A 16,910-nucleotide genomic window follows, 5' to 3' on the forward strand; every position below is an offset into this window, starting at 1 on the left:
CTGGGTGGCTCAGTCAGTTGGGCGTCGACTTTGGCTCAGGTCATGAAATCACGGTGTGTGGGTTCGAGCCCCGTGTCAGGCTCTGTGCTGACAGCTCAGAACCTGGAGCCTGCTTCAGATTCTGTGTCTCCCTCTCTCTCTGCCCCTCCCCCGTTCATGCTCTGTCTCTGTCTCAAAAATAAATAAGTAAACATTAAAAAAATTTTTTTTTTTAAAAAGAAAACTCCCTGATGCTATCTACTACCCTATTACCTCTTCCACTTCAGGGCAAAATTTCTTCCTTCCATCTTTCCTTCCTCCCTCTTCCCTTCCTTCCTTTTTTGTTCCTTTAACAAATACTCATTGAAAAAAACCCACCAAATCAAATATAAGAGTTCATTGAACTCATGCTATGTACCAGACACTATTATAGGCACTTACACTGAACACATAAACAAAAATCCCTGCCTTCCAGGGCTTTCCTTCTGGCGAGGGGTGTGAGAATAATTCATAAACATAATGAAATATATTGAATGTTAAACTTTTTTATGTTATTAAGTTTTTTGTTTTAATTTCAGTATAGTTAACACACAAGCTATATTAGTTTCAGGTATACAAAATACTGATTCAACAATTTTATACATTACTCAGTGCTCATGATGATAAGTGTACTCTTTAATCCCTATTTCACCCATCCCCCCACTGACCTCCCCTCTGGTAACCATCAGTTTGTTCTCTATAGTTAAGAGTCTCTTAATTGGTTTGTCTCCTTTTTTCTTTCCTTTTGTTCATTTGTTCTGTTTCTTAAATTTCATATATGATGAAATCATATGGTATTTGTTTTTGACTTATTTCGCTTAGCATTATATTCTCTAGCTCCATCCATGTTGCAAATGGCAAGATTTCATTCTTTTTTATGGCTGAATAACACTCCATTGTATGTATATACCACATCTTTATCCACTCATCAATTGATGGATACTTGGGCTGCTTTCATAATTTGGCTATTGTAAATAATGCTGCAATAATTATATATCTGTTTGAATTAGTGTTTTTGTATTCTTTGGGTAAACACCCAGTAGTGTGATTTCTGGATTGTGGGGTAGTTCTGTTTTTAATTTTTTTGAGGAATCTCCATACTGTTTTCCACAGTGGCTGCACCAGTTTGCATTCCCACCAACAATGCACAGTTTCCTTTTGTTCCACATCCTCACCAACACTTGTTTCTTGTGTTTTACTTTAGCCATTCTAACAGATGTGAGGTGATATCTCAAATGTGGTTTTGATTTGCATTTCTCTGATAATGAGTGATGTTGAGCATCTTTTCATGTCTGTTGGCTATCTGTATGTCTTCTTTAGAAAAATGGCTGTATGTTTTCTGCCCATTTTTTAACTGGATTATCTGATTTTTGGATATTGAGTTTTATTTTAGACGAGTGCATGAGCGGGGGAAGGGCAGAGGCAGAGGAAGAGAGAGAGAATCTTAAGCAGGCTCCACACACAGCGTGGAGCCCAATGCCAGGCTTGATCACACAACCCTGTGATCATGACCTGAGCCAAAACCAAGAGTTGGACGCTTAACCAACCGAGTGACCCAGGCACCCCTGGGTGTTCAGTTTTATAAGTTCTTGATATATCTTAGATTCTAACTCTTACTAGATATGTCATTTGCAAACATCTCCCATTCAGGAGGTTCTTTTAGTTAGGTTGATCGTTTCCTTTGCTGTGCAGAACCTATTTTGATGTAATCTCAGTAGTTTATTTTTGCTTTTATCTCCCTTGTCTCAGGAGACCTATCTAGAAAAATGTTGCTATGGTCACTGTCAGACAAATTACTCTCCGTGCTCTCTTCTAGGATTTTTTATGGTTTCAAGTCTCACATTTAGGTTATTTAATCCATCGTGAGTTTATTTTTGTGTATGGTATAAGTAAGTGGTCCAGTTTCATTCTTTTGCATATAGCTGTCCAGTTTTCCCAGCACCATTTGTTGAAGAAACTGTCTTTTTCCCATAGCATATTCTTGCCTTTTTTGTTGAAGATTAATTGGCCATATAATCATAGGTTTGTTTCTTGGCTTTCTATCCTGTTCCATTGATGCGTGTGTCTATTTTTGTGCCAGTACCATACTGTTTTGATTACTATAGTTCTGTAGTATAACTTGAAATCTGAAATTGCAATACCTCCAGCTTTGTTTTCCTATTTCAAGATTGTTTTGGCTTTTGAGGGTCTCTTGTGGTTCCATACAAATTTTAGGATTATTTGTTCCAGTACTGTGAAAAATGCTGTTGGTATTTTGATAGGGATTGCATTAAATCTGTAGATTGCCTTAGGTAGTATGGACATTTTAATGATATTTGTTCTTTCAATCCATGAGCATGGTATACCTTTCCGTTTGTTTGTGTCATCTTCGGTTTTTTTCATCAGTGTTTTGTAGTTTTCAGAGTAGAGGTCTTTTTCCTCCTTGTTTAAGTTTATTGCTAGATTTTTTTATCCTTTTTGGTGCAATTGCAAATGGGGTTGCTTTCTTAATTTCTCTTTCTGTTGTTTTATTATTAGTATAGAAATGCAGTGGATTTCTGTACATTGATTTTGTATCTTGTGATCTTACCGAATGTTAAACTTATATATGGAAATTGTTTGAAAAAAAGAGAAGCGGAGCAAGATAGAGGAGAATGAGAGTGTTATGAAGCAAATTGAGGTGTTAAACATTTAGCCAGGTAGGTCTCATGGAGGGAACATGGAGACAGACTTAGAGGAGGGGAGGGAGGGAACCTTGTGGAGATCTTGGGAAAGAATACTCTAGCCAGAAGGAATAGCCAGTACAAAGGCACTTTGACAGGAAGGTGTACTCAGCATGTTTGATGAGTACCAAGAGTCTGGTATGGCTGGATGTAATAAGCGAGGGACAAAGTAGCAAGTGTGAGGTCAGCGAAGTAACATAGTGTAAGGATAATGGTTTAATCCAGAGAATCAGGGTTCTATCTATACTTAATTTTTAACATGATAAAATAATGTGTACTGCAGCACTGTGAGACATAAGTGAAATTAGAAAACCTTATTTGTCTAATCCTAACCTGTGTAAATACCTATGTTTTCTTTGGAAACTTCTGAAGCATCTTTTTCAATGTTGTCTTTCTGAGCCACTTTTACTTTACTTTCCATCTGGGATTTAGGTGTTCTGCATCTTCAGAGCTACTTCCCTTCCTCTTCCCTTTTCTGACTGAAGGTAAACTGGATATTTCAGCTTTTTCCCATTTTTTTTCTTTTCCTTTGAGAGTGGCTTTTAGGGTTTAGTAATCTGTACTTCAGAGCCCTCAGATGTGGTCCTGGATCTTCTCATTTTACAGATGCTCCCCTTGCTTGTGCCCATTGGCTCTTTTTGATCTGGATATTGTCTTCCTTCTTCATTCTGCCTTTCTGCTTTTTCTTTTTTCTGTAACTTCTGTTCTTCTGTAACAATGCTATGATTAGTTTTTATTTCACTTCAACGACATCTACATGCATTTTAATGTTAAATAATGTGCCAACCACTATAAGGGCATGAATGAGCTTATTTTTTTATCGTCTCAGGAAATAAACCAGGTTTTCTTGGTGCTTCCTCTGGTAGGTTGTTCAGAAACTGAAATAACATCAGTAAAAAAAAAAAAAAAAGTCGGTTACTATATAAAACACTTCAAATTTTCCTTGCTTTTCTTTATAAGTTCTGGATCTACCTCAATATTTTGCTGCTTGTTCTTTTGTTTCAAATTCCACAAAGGCAGATCCCTTTGGATTTCCAGTAGACTTATAATGTGGTAGACTTCTATAAAAAGACATGGCCACATTTTCCAGATACTCTTTCAATCCAGCTGTGATTTTGGGAAGTAACTCCTATATGTTTAACTTCTAAGTAAGAATTGCTTACATATTTACTTGGAATGTTAAAAAAAAAAAAAAAAAAAAAAAGAGTCCTCTTTCTTCCCTGAGCAACTGGAAGGATTGAGGTCAAGAAGGTTCCGGAGGAACAGATTTGGGGGAAGGTCAGGAGGTCAGTTGTGAACACATTGACTTTGAGATGCTTATTCCACTTTCAGATGGAGATGTTGGGTAAGCAGCTGGAGAGTCTGCTTGGAGTTTAGGGAAGAGGCTGGACATACACACATCTGAGAGGCTGTGGCATATTGATGGCATTTAGACTTGAGAGTGGAGAGGATCACCAAGTATGTCAGTATTAGCAACAAGAAGAAGACTGATAACTTAGCTCACGAGTTTTACAAAATTTTACTGCAGAGTGGAATAACTTCTGAAAGTTTTTTTCATTTGATGACTCCACTGTGACACACCCACACCACCTACCTTCAGCCCTCTGCAGTCTGGATTCCATACCCAATACTCTGGTAAGTTCTCTAAAGATCTCCATTCATGTTCTAGATTTGAAGGAAACATCTTAGTCCCATCTGGCTTTAGCTCTTAGTATTTACCACTGCAGACCACTCTGGCCTTCTTAACTCCTATCCTTTCTTGCTCCTGCAACATTGCACATCCATGAATAGCCTCCCACCTCCCTAGCTGCTCCTTCTCAGTCTTCTTTACCTGTTCCTTAAATACTGATATTTGACTTTCTCACTAACTTCATTTACTCTTTATGTGCTGGTGATGCCCAAATTGGTATCTCCAACCTAGTCCTTTCTGTTGAATTTCAGACCCATATACCCAACACCCCATTTGTCATCTTGTATGGATTTTTCACAGGCAAACCGTATACCCAGTCTGGTCTCCTCACCAATCCAGTTGCTCAAGTCAGCAAAAAAAGAAATCATTCTTAACTTTTCTCTTCACATCCCACTTCCTCTATGTATTATCCTAAATATCTCTTAAATCCATCACCTCTCTGCCCCCAACTGCCACCCCTCTAGTACAGGCCAATGTTATCTCAAGTAGATTACCAGTCAATTTCCTAACAGTTCTCCCTGACTTGCCCTTGGCAATCCATTATCCTTGTAGACCAAATGAGCTCTCTAAAATGCAAATGTGATCATGTCACATATATTAGGTAAGCATATGCATGTTACAAGTTACAGAAATTCTAGCCCGTATGGGTTTAAATCAAATAAAAAGGAATTTTCTGTCTTAGCTGAACATCTTAGGAGTAGTCTAGTTTCAGTTACAGCTTGATCCAGGACACAGATTATAATCTGTTACCAAGCTCTATCTTGCAATTCTGTCCTCTCTGAGTCAGCTTTATATTCAGGTTGCCACGTCCTGTGATAGCAAGTTGACTGTAGCAGTTTCTAAGTATCATATGGTCACATTAGCCAATCCAGCAAAAAAAAAAAGGGGGGGGGGTACTTTTTCTGAAACTCCAGCATTGGTCATACTGTGTCATATTTGTCCACCCCTGAGCTACATGCTGTGCCAAGAGGATTGGACGTCCTAAATACTCAGGCCAATCCAAGGTCAATTCAACACAAACTACATTGGTTGACACAAGGGACAGAATGAAGAAGAGGGGAAATGAATGAGCAACCATCTTAAGTGACTAAGAACTCTTTAATCACTCTGCACTTTTTAAAAAAATTTTTAAATGTTTATTTTTTGAAAGAGAGAAAGGGAGAGGGAGACACAGAATCCGAAGCAGGCTCCAGGCTCTGAGCTGTCAGCACAGGCCTGATGGCAGGGCTCAAACTCACAGACCACGAGATCATGACCTGAGCCAAAGTCGGACACTTAACCGAATGAGCCACCCAGGTGCCCCCACCCTTCATCACTCTTAACATAAGGGCTACTGTCCTCATCAGGGCCCTGCAATGCCCTGCATGATAATGGTCTCTTTCACCTCCCTAGCCTCATCTTTCCTGGTCATTTTTTCCAACTCACAGGTCTGGTAATGCTGAACTCCTTTCAATTTCTCCTTCTTCTCTTTTCTCCTTATCCTCCATGTCTTCCTCCTCCTTTTTCTTCTCCTCCACCTCCTCCTCCTGCTGCTGCTTCTGCTGCTGCTTCTGCTTCTGCTTCTTTTACCTTAGAGAGCGAGTGAGTGGGGGAGAGAAGCAGAGGGGGAGAGGGAGAAACTTAAGCAGGCTCCAGACTCAGTGCAGAGCCTGAAGCAGGGCTTGATCCCATGGTCCAGGGATCATGACCTGAGCTGAAATCAAGTCAGATGTTCAATCAACTGAGCCACCCAGGCGCCCCTCATTTTGATTTCTAAATGAGTTTTTTTTCTCTCTGATCATGAGAGGTTTTTTTTTTTTTTTTAATGAGTTTTTTAAGCATACGTCATTTCCTGATGTTCATACTTAATTTAGGTGGTATAATGCTTAATTTTATGTGCCAACTTGGCTGGGCCATGGTTCCCAGATAGGTGATCAAACATTATTCTGGATGTTTCTATAAGGGTGGTTTTAAATGAGATTAACATTTAAATCAGTGGACCTTGAGTAAAGCAAATTGCCCTCCATGATATGGGTGGACTTTATCCAATCAGTTGTAGGCCTGAGAACAAAAGACTGACCTCCCCTGAGCAAGAGGGAATTCTGCCAGCAGACAGACTTCAGACCTGAACTGCAACATCATCTGTGTGGGTCTCCAGCCTGCAGACCCACCCTGCAGATTTTGGATTTGCCAGCATCCATAATCATGTGTGCCAATTAAAAAATAATAATAAATCTCTGTGTATATACACATGTCCATTGGTTCTGTTTCTCTGGAGAATTCTGACTAACCCAGGTGGATTAGCAAAAATAAGAAAAGTTGTCTATGAATTCCCAAAGTTAGGTGAGAAGTCATTCAGTGATATCATACCATAGGATAGTAAGAGATGTGGACTTTGCACAGTGAGCAATGATGAATTTCAGCAGATTTTTATGGAAGAGAGGGAGGGAATATGGAAAACATTATGGTTTGGCTAACCAAAAGCCAATTATATTCTTATCCTTTGACCACTTCTATATAGAGACTAAAAAGCCAAAATTTCCCATTTCTCAGCTTCTCTTACAACTAATCAAAACTACCTGAGAAGAGCTTCCCTTTGTGGAAAAAGATAAAGGCAAAGTCATCCTTAGACTTTTTGTCTTTTCTGTGCTCTTCACCCTTCCACCTTCTTCCTGCCTTGAATGTAGAAGTAAGGTCTGGAGGCAACACCGCCATATTGCATTCATGCAGCAACTGGCATGAAAGTGAAGGTCTATGTGATCAGAAGGCTCCTGCTCCTGCAGGAAAAGATGATGAAGGCCTGAAGGATTAAGTATGAGAGAAAGGCAAATAATCACAAATCTTTGTCAAATTTGTGAATTTTTCCCCTCATTCTTATGATGAAAACAATTATATAACTACATAATTACCAAATATTTAAACCAAAAATTATTCCCAAATAAAGCAAGGCGTCTCCTCAGTCTCAGTTGGATAAACCCACGGGTGAAACAAAACAAAACAAAAACCTCAACCATGTTCTTGAGCCATGAGAATTTCATTTTATTGCTGCTCTGAGAATACATCTAATTACTCAATCATGCCAATTAAATAGGAAGTTCACCTGCTGACAAACAGCTATCTTGGGATATAGCAGAATAAATTCTAGAAATAATTGGATTTCCTAATCAATATTAACTTCATCATATTACACAGCTGCTACTTTCTTTTACATTTAGGTACAGCATTTTTTTCTTACAATATGTAAAACTTTTCATTTGTAGCAAAATCTCATGGTTAAAAAAGATGAATAATAATTTTGTCCTTTTGTCACTGAGTGTGGTTGCCCTGTCTGAAGCATTATTTTCACAAACTCTTATCCCTCTCATTAGTTAGCCTATAAAAGTATAAACATCCTGTTTTAGCTGAAACCTTACAACTGTATCTTCTAACACAACTCCATTACTCTACAACTGTGTAAATTTCTGAGGTGACTTATTATGACATCACTTTTGTAATTATTCTTGAAGCATCCTGCTGGCCAATACATGCATGAAAGTACAAAACTCATGAAAATAGTTCACCAGTTTTCTAAAATGTCTTCTCTCTGGAATGCCCTTCTCCTGGTAAGACCCTAGCCTGGGAAGTAACCATTTAAAATTTTTTTAATTTTTTAATTTTGTTTATTTATTTTGAGAGAGACCGAGAGAGAGCAAGAGAGAAAATCCCAAGCAGGCTCCATGCAGTCAGAGCCAAGCCCGACGCGGGGCTCAAACCCATGAACCGTGAGATCATGACCTGAGCCAAAATCGAGAGTCAGATGTTAAACTGAGCCACCCAGGTGCCCAGGAAGTAGCAGACCATTTTAAAAGAAAGTCAGCTCATGAAATTTCTCTGGTGAAAACCCCTCAAGGCCATTTCATCTCACCTCAGAGTAAAAACCAAAATCATTATTCTGACCTTCCAGCTCCTGCATGACCTGATCCTGCTCTTCTGTAATCTCATCTCCTACAAGTCTCCCCTTCCCTCGAGGCACTCCTTGAGAATCCCTGATCACAGGTGTAGCTCCAGATTAGATCTTTTTTTTTTTTTTTTTTTAATTTGGTATTTAAGTAATCTCTCCACCCAACATGGGCTCGAACTCATAATCTTGAGATCAAGAGTCGCATGCTCTGGGCCAGCCAGGTGCCCCCAGATCAGGTCCTTTGCACCTGAGGTTCCCTCTTCCTGGAATACTTACCCCCAGTGTTCACCTGGCTACCTCAGATCTTTATTTAAATGTCACTTCAGGGGAATTTATCTGACCCACCTTCAAAATTGTAAACCCTGCCTCCCTCCATCCCCTTTTCCTGACTTATTTTTCTCCTTGGCACTTAGCACCATGGAAGTTACAACATGTCTCTCTTATTTAATGTACCATCCATGTCCTCTCCTAATACCTATTCCATGAGACCAGGGATTTTAATGGTCTGTTCACTGCTGTATCTCCAGCACCTAAAGCAGAGTCTGGCATGTTGTAGGCACTCAACAAAAATTTGAATTTCTGCAGATGGAATTTGGCACTCAGAACAACATTGGTTCTTTGTTGTTGTTTTGTCTTTAACCACTGGCTCTCTCTTTAGCCCTTGTTCTTCTCTTATGAATGATTTTTGAAGTGCCAAAGATTGTTCCTAAAACTGCTGATATGATTAGCATGTCTCAGAGTCTTCTTCCTGACTCCCGAGTCATCTGTGCTGAGGGATCCAGCTAATCACTAATGGGATTCTGTCTGGTCTCTGGAAGCCCAATCCCAAGATATAAGACTCAAAGTTGTGCTTGGCTACTAGCTCCAAGATAATTATATTCAATTAGTGGTCTGCAAGCATTTTTAAGCCAGTAGTGCATATATACACATGCAAACGCACACACATGCACAAATGCATACATAAAAGCTTAAAATTACATCCATCTCCCTTTTGCCTGGCAATAAATATTTCTAATCAGGCTCTGCTTTTCTAAAATCATATTGAAAGGATACCTCAGCCTCTGCTCTCCAAACATGGAGAAATAAGCACTTAAATCAGTGCAACATTTCTGGAAGGCAATTTCACAATATCTATCAAAATGTTTTGAGCATGACCCTTGATGCCCTGATTCTATCGCTAGGTATTTATGTTCTTTTTAAAAATTTTTTTTAAATATTTATTTTTTGAGAAAGACAGAGTGTGAGCCAGGGAGGGACAGAGAGAGAGGGAGACAGAATCCGAAGCAGGCTCCAGGCTCTGAGCTGTCAGCACAAAGCTCAGTGTGGGGCTCAAACCCATGAACTGGGAGATCATGACCTGAGCTGAAGTCAGATGCTTAACCCACTGAGCGACCCGGGTGCCCTGGTACCTATGCTCTTTTAACATGTAAACATTTGTCTATACATATGAACAAGAGTGTTCATGACAGCATTGTTTATAATACCAAAAAACTGGAAATAACCAATTCCTCCATTACTGATGGTGTAGTTAAATAAATTATGTATATAGTCAAAAAATGAAGTTCATTTCTGTTACTTGAAAAAAAAAATGAATAGACTAGTGAATATTATATGTTTGTGCAAATAAAACAAAAGTACATCAATGAATTAATATGCCAGGGTACAGTATGGGTTCATTTGCATGAGTTTGACTTGTGCAAATTAGATATTGGAACATATAAAATTTTTAACAGTTTTTCTTGTGCTCAGAATTTTAAATAATTTTAACTTCCCAAATTAGAAATTCATTTAAAATATTACATGATTTCAAACCTGGCAGGCCCAGTGCTTACACAGTTGCAACATAGTAGTGTCACCTGAGCTGTAAACATTGTCATCTTTTGGCCAAAGTGCTAAGGCAGGAGGGAGTTTGGGCGGTCTGAAGGACTGAACGACCGTCAGTGTGGTATGGCGCCCCCTGGTGCTGTTTTCAGGCAGAGACTTTTATTCAGGAAATGGGAGTAGCTGTCTGCAGTGCTGACAACTGATCTTAAGAAGTCACATAATCTTTCTTTTTTTAATCTCACCATCAGCATTTACAATTGTGTGGAAAAGTAAATTTCCATTAATAGATCCAAATACTTTTGAGTTCCAAATAAAAGTCCTTGAAGGTATGAGCCATCATAGTGTAGTTTAGTAGTTTGAAGGCAAGTCATAACTAAATTCTTACTAACTTAACTTTAATTCTCATTAAAGTGTAGCTAATATGTTACTCTGGAACAATTTTATGAGAATCTGAAAGAATCAAACAAATCTAGTTATTTTATATGTAGAGATTTGTGACCATTTAGTTTGGTGGGAAATTCTCAGAATTTCTTTTTTTTTTTTTTTTTTTTTAAGTTTATTTATTTTTGAGACAGACAGAGACAGAGCATGAACGGGGAAGGGTCAGAGAGAGAGGGAGACACAGAATCCGAAACAGGCTCCAGGCTCTGAGCGGGTCAGCACAGAGCCCGACACGGGGCCGAACCCACGGACTGTGAGATCATGACCTGAGCCGAAGTCGGCTGCCCAACCGACTGAGCCACCCAGGCGCCCCTCAGGATTTCTATTGTAAAATCAAACTAATGACCTTGGGCTTCTGAGGAATCTTTTTTTTTTTTTTTAAACACTAGCTTTCATACATAACAGAAAAGAAAGCAGAAAGGTATAACCAATACCTCATTTGCAAAATAAACAATAATAGAAGACTACAGCAAGAGTGTAACTTAACCGAAAGGGTAAAGATGATAATCCACAGACCTGCTAGAAACGAGCATTTGATGAGAGGCTACAAAGTTAGCCTGAGTGGTCAGAATAGAGGAATGCAAAAAGTGGCACGGGTTTGTGATGGCAGGTTTTATACTGCATCTTGATGCAAAAGCCATAGAATAAGGTCGTTAGAACAGTGGAAGATGGCTAACCAATTAGGGCTTTGTCCTTTTAATTAAAAAGCTGCGTCCAAATTTACTTTGGTTTTTCTTTAACTTGAAAAAATCCACTTGCAGTAAAAGTATTCTATATAAGTGATGGTGTACCGAATACCAGCTCTATTAAGCTCTATTTGAGAATTACTTATCTTGGGGCGCCTGGGTGGCTCAGTCGGTTAAGCGTCCGACTTCGGCTCAGGTCATGATCTCGCGGTCAGTGGGTTCGAGCCCCGCGTCGGGCTCTGTGCTGACAGCTCAGAGCCTGAGGCTTGTTTCAGATTCTGTGTCTCCCTCTTTCTCTGACCCTCCCCTGTTCGTGCTTCCCTCTTTCTCTGACCCTCCCCTGTTCCTGCTCTCTCTCTCTGTCTCAAAAATAAATAAATGTTTAGAAAAAAAAAAAAAAAGCAGAGAATTACTTATCTTACTGTCACACTCATTACATGACTTGGTTTAGCAGTGGGTGCACTGCTAATACTCAGATAATAGTAATACCAGTAATGAGAGCAGAGACTCTTGATGTCAGAACATGAGTCCGTGAGCAGACTACCCATTTTGACTAAGATCAGTGGTAGAACAGTGTGTGGCAAATACCTTACTTCACAAGTGTGGGGGGGCGCCTGGGTGGCGCAGTCGGTTAAGCGTCCGACTTCAGCCAGGTCACGATCTCACGGTCCGTGAGTTCGAGCCCCGCGTCAGGCTCTGAGCCCCGCGTCAGGCGCTGGGCTGATGGCTCGGAGCCTGGAGCCTGTTTCCGATTCTGTGTCTCCCTCTCTCTCTCTGCCCCTCCCCCGTTCATGCTCTGTCTCTCTCTGTCCCAAAAATAAATAAAAAATAAAAAAAAAATAAAAAAAATAAAAAAACAAGTGTGGGGCAGGGTCCGTTCATCTCGTTAATGTGAAAGAGTAAGAATACTAGGTACGAAAGGTCAGAAAATAGCAAGAGTGAACAGGTATAATGGACAATTTTGTAGAAGAGAGAAAGCATGAAGGATGCAGAAAAAGGGAAAGCTATAATTCAGAAAGCTCTTTTGGTGAGCCTGACTAATTTCGTCTAATTATTGTGAAGAACAGTCAGAATAATGATATTTTAAATATATTATTTCTTTTATTCAACCAACAACCCATACAAACCAACATTTATTGGGTGTCTTCTGTGTGCAAAGGATTAGTCACAAAGGTCCAAGGAAAATTATGCTTCAGCCCTCAGTGAGCTCACTGCACTTTCCTTTCAAGCACCTGAAATAGCAGAATCAGCAGTGGTAAAGCATTGCTTAAAACAGATCCCTGGTACATGCACTGGTTTTACCACTTACATTGCACTAAGACTTAAGGACCTTCTGTACATCATTCCCCTATTTCAAAGGCAGAGGTTGCTTCCTATTTTAGACCATTATTACCAAAGCTCCAATTTTCCTATTTTTAGCATTTATCTTGCTTCCAGTGTTATATTATTATAAATAATGCTGCAATGGACATCTTTACAAACATAGTATCCCATATTTTAGATTATTTCCTTACTTTGGTTCTCAGAAGAGGGATTGCTGGCACAAGAGGTTTTAATATTCTTGCTTTCTAAAAGCAAATTGCTTTCTAAAAGGTTGTATTGATTTATACTAGTGAGCAACACATGCTAATAATGAGACAAGCAATTTTATATTCGTATTACATGGTCATCCTTTATAATTAACACTTTCAGAGTTTTCATTTAATATTCAAATCATATGAGATTATTTGGAAATAGGTACTTATTTTATACAGTAAGGTTTTTAGCACATGATTTTCATGGAAACAATATCTAATATTAAAACTTAGTCTTGGGGTGCCTGGGTGGCTCAGTCTGTTGAACGTCCAACTTCGGCTCAGGTCATGATCTCACAGCTCGTAAGTTCGAGCCCTGCGTCAGGCTCTGTGCTGACAGCTCGGAGCCTGGAGCCCACTTTGGATTCTGTGTCTCCCTCTCTCTGCCCCTAACCCACTTGCATTCTGTCTCTCTCTCTCCAAAATAAACATAAAAAAATTAAAAAAAAAAACTTAGTTTTTAAGAAAGTGTCAAGTAACAGGTCACATGAATATGAACATGTCCATGTTCTTATTTTCCCCCAATAGTTCATCAAGGCACTTGAAAACCATTAACAGAATTTTAAAGCTAAATGATTTAAAAAAAATTTTTTAACGTTTATTTATTTTTAAGAGAGAGAGAGAGAGAGAGAGAGAAAACGAGTGGAGGAGGGGCAGAGAGAGGGAGACACAGAATCTGAGGCGGGCTCCAGGCTCTGAGCTGTTAGCACAGAGCCTGTTGCGGGGCTTGAACTCGTGAACCATGGGATCATGACTTGAGCCGAAGTCAGACGCTTAACCAACTGAGCCATCCAGGTGTCCCTAAAGGTAAATCTTATGTACACTAAAATAAATATGCTTAAAAACATTTTTAGGAAATTATAATCACGTAGATCGTTTAATGTCCTCATATTTTTTATTAGAAAATGAGGAAGTTGGTATTTTGGGAAAAATATTAGTTTTAAGACAAAGAATAAAACAGCATTAAACAGTGCAGCATAACTTTTGATGTCACATACTTAATGCCAAATTATATCTTTTTGGAAAAATATTAATTTTAATAGTGACAAGGTATTAATCGAACTTTCTATTTTTTTTAAATGTTTATTTATTTTTGACAGAGAGAGAGAGACAGAGCATGAGCGGGGGAGGGGCAGAGAGAGAGGGAGACACAATCTGAAGCAGGCTCTGGGCTCCAAGCTGTCAGCACAGAGCCCGACGTGGGGCTTGAATTCACAGACCGTGAGATCATGACCTGAGTTGAAGTTGGACGCTCAACCGACTGAGCCACCCAGGCACCCCTAATTGAACCTTTTAGAGTTATTTTGTTTTGTTTTCCTTTTATCAGAGTATTTTAGAAGTTTAAGAGAAAAGTACCCACTGAATATTGAATTAAAGAGTGAACTAATTTCTAACAATCTTTGTTCCTGATTGTGTAAGGAGATAACTGACAGTTAATATCATCCGCTTACAGATTATTAATGTGTTAAGCCTAAATTCTACTTTCTAGCATGTGGAGTAGCTGCTGGCTTTTCTCAGTGAAAAGCTAGATTTATTCTCAAATGGAGGACAAGCTGCCAATACTGGGGCCTAAAAGATGTCACATAAATCAACAAACAAATGGAAAAGTTAAATTCAGGATCACGTACACAAGTACATTTAGCAGTGGGACATGAGCCAGGCACATTTCAGTGCAGGCAGCACACGGTCTGACAAACACAAGTAATCTTATGCAGACAGCTGATCAGAATATTTTAGAGCACAGCTGCCCCATACAATCAAGCCCACACGGTTGCTGCAGGTACACTGCTTGTTGAATCTATTCCCTGATCTCCAAGTCTGTAAATTGAATTTCTGTACATTGGGTTTCTATTAGGAGGCATACTGTGTGGACTCTGATGCAAATTGCCAGGGTTCCAATCCCAGCTCTGCCATTTACTAGCCTTGTGTTTTCAGGCCATTCTTAACCATCCTGTGCCTCAAATTTCCCTATCTATAAAATGGGGACAGGAACACTATCCAACTTATAGCTTTGTTCCTGTGAATATTAAGTGAATTAATATACACAAATCCTTAAAATAGTACCTGGCACATAATAAGCACTCTGTGAGTGTAGGTTACTTTTTTTAAATAATAAACCAAGTAAGCCTTGGTTCTACCTTTATTTTTTTTCAAAAGAAATTTTTTTTAACGTTTATTCATTTTTGAGAGACAGAGCATGAGCAGGGAAGGGGCAGGGAGAGGGAGGGAGACACAGAATCCAAAGCAGGCTCCAGGTTCCCAGCTGTCAGCACAGAGCTTGATGCGGGGCTGGAACTCATGAACTGCGATATGACCTGAGCTGAAGTCAGAGGCTTAACCGACTGAGCCACCCAGGCTCCCCTACCTTTATCCTTTTTAATACATTTTTTTAAATGTTTATTCTTTTTTTGAGAGAAAGAGACAGAGCATGAGTGGAGGAGGGGCAGAGAGAGAGGGAGACAGAATCTGAAACAGGCTCTAGTCTCTGAGCTGTCAGCATAGAGTCTGACACGGGGCTCGAATTCACAAACTGTGAGATCATGACCTGAGCCAAAGTCGGACGCTCAATCAGCTGAGCCACTCAGGCACCCTTAACTTTATTTTTTTTTTAATGTTTATTTATTTATTTTTGAGAGAGAAAGAGAGAGAGGGAGAGAGAATCCCAAGCAGCCTCCACGCTATCATCACGGAGCCTGACACGGGGCTCCATCCCACAAATTGTGAGACCTGAACCGAAATCAAGAGTCAGACGCTCATTAGACTGAGCTACCCAGGTGCTCCTGTATGTGACTATCATTAATATCATGATTATTAACTTTTATTACCACTTCTACCTGAATTTAAAGAAAAATTTTATGTCTTTATTAAAGAATCAGAAGGATAGGGATGACTGGGTGGCTCAGTTGGTTGAGCGACCGACTCTTGGTTTTATTTATTTATTTATTTTTTATTTATTTTTTATTTTTTTTATTTTTTAATATATGAAATTTACTGTCAAATTGGTTTCCATACAACACCCAGTGCTCATCCCAAAAGGTGCCCTCCTCAATACCCATCACCCACCCTGCCCTCCCTCCCACCCCCCATCAACCCTCAGTTTGTTCTCAGTTTTAACAGTCTCTAATGCTTTGGCTCTCTCCCACTCTAACCTCTTTTTTTTTTTTTTTTTTTTTTTTTTTTTTTTTTTCCTTCCCCTCCCCCATGGGTTTCTGTTATGTTTCTCAGGATCCACATAAGAGTGAAACCATATGGTATCTGTCTTTCTCTGTATGGCTTATTTCACTTAGCATCACACTCTCCAGTTCCATCCATGTTGCTACAAAAGGCCATATTTCATTTTTCCTCATTGCCACGTAGTATTCCATTGTGTATATAAACCACAATTTCTTTATCCATTCATCAGTTGATGGACATTTAGGCTCTTTCCATAATTTGGCTATTGTTGAGAGTGCCGCTATAAACATTGGGGTACAGGTGCCCCTATGCATCAGTACTCCTGTATCCCTTGGATAAATTCCTAGCAGTGCTATTGCTGGGTCATAGGGTAGGTCTATTTTTAATTTTCTGAGGAACCTCCACACTGCTTTCCAGAGCGGCTGCACCAATTTGCATTCCCACCAACAGTGCAAGAGGGTTCCTGTTTCTCCACATCCTCTCCAGCATCTATAGTCTCCTGATTTCTTCATTTTGGCCACTCTGACTGGCGTGAGGTGGTATCTGAGTGTGGTTTTGATTTGTATTTCCCTGATAAGGAGCGACGTTGAACATCTTTTCATGTGCCTGTTGGCCATCCGGATGTCTTCTTTAGAGAAGTGTCTATTCATGTTTTCTGCCCATTTCTTCACTGGGTTATTTGTTTTTCGGGTGTGGAGTTCGACTCTTGGTTTTAGCTCAGGTCATGATCTCACGGTTCGGTCTGCAGGTTTGAGCCCCGCATTGGGCTCGGTGCTAACAGTACGGAGCCTGCTCAGGATTCTTTCTCCCTCTCTGCCCCTCCCCAACTGGAGCATGTGCTTGCTCTCTCTCTCTCAAAATAAATAAATAAACTTAAAAAAA

The sequence above is a fragment of the Panthera onca genome, chromosome C1 (genome assembly GCF_046562875.1).
Source record: "Panthera onca isolate mPanOnc1 chromosome C1, mPanOnc1 haplotype 2, whole genome shotgun sequence".
Lineage (NCBI taxonomy): Eukaryota > Metazoa > Chordata > Mammalia > Carnivora > Felidae > Panthera > Panthera onca.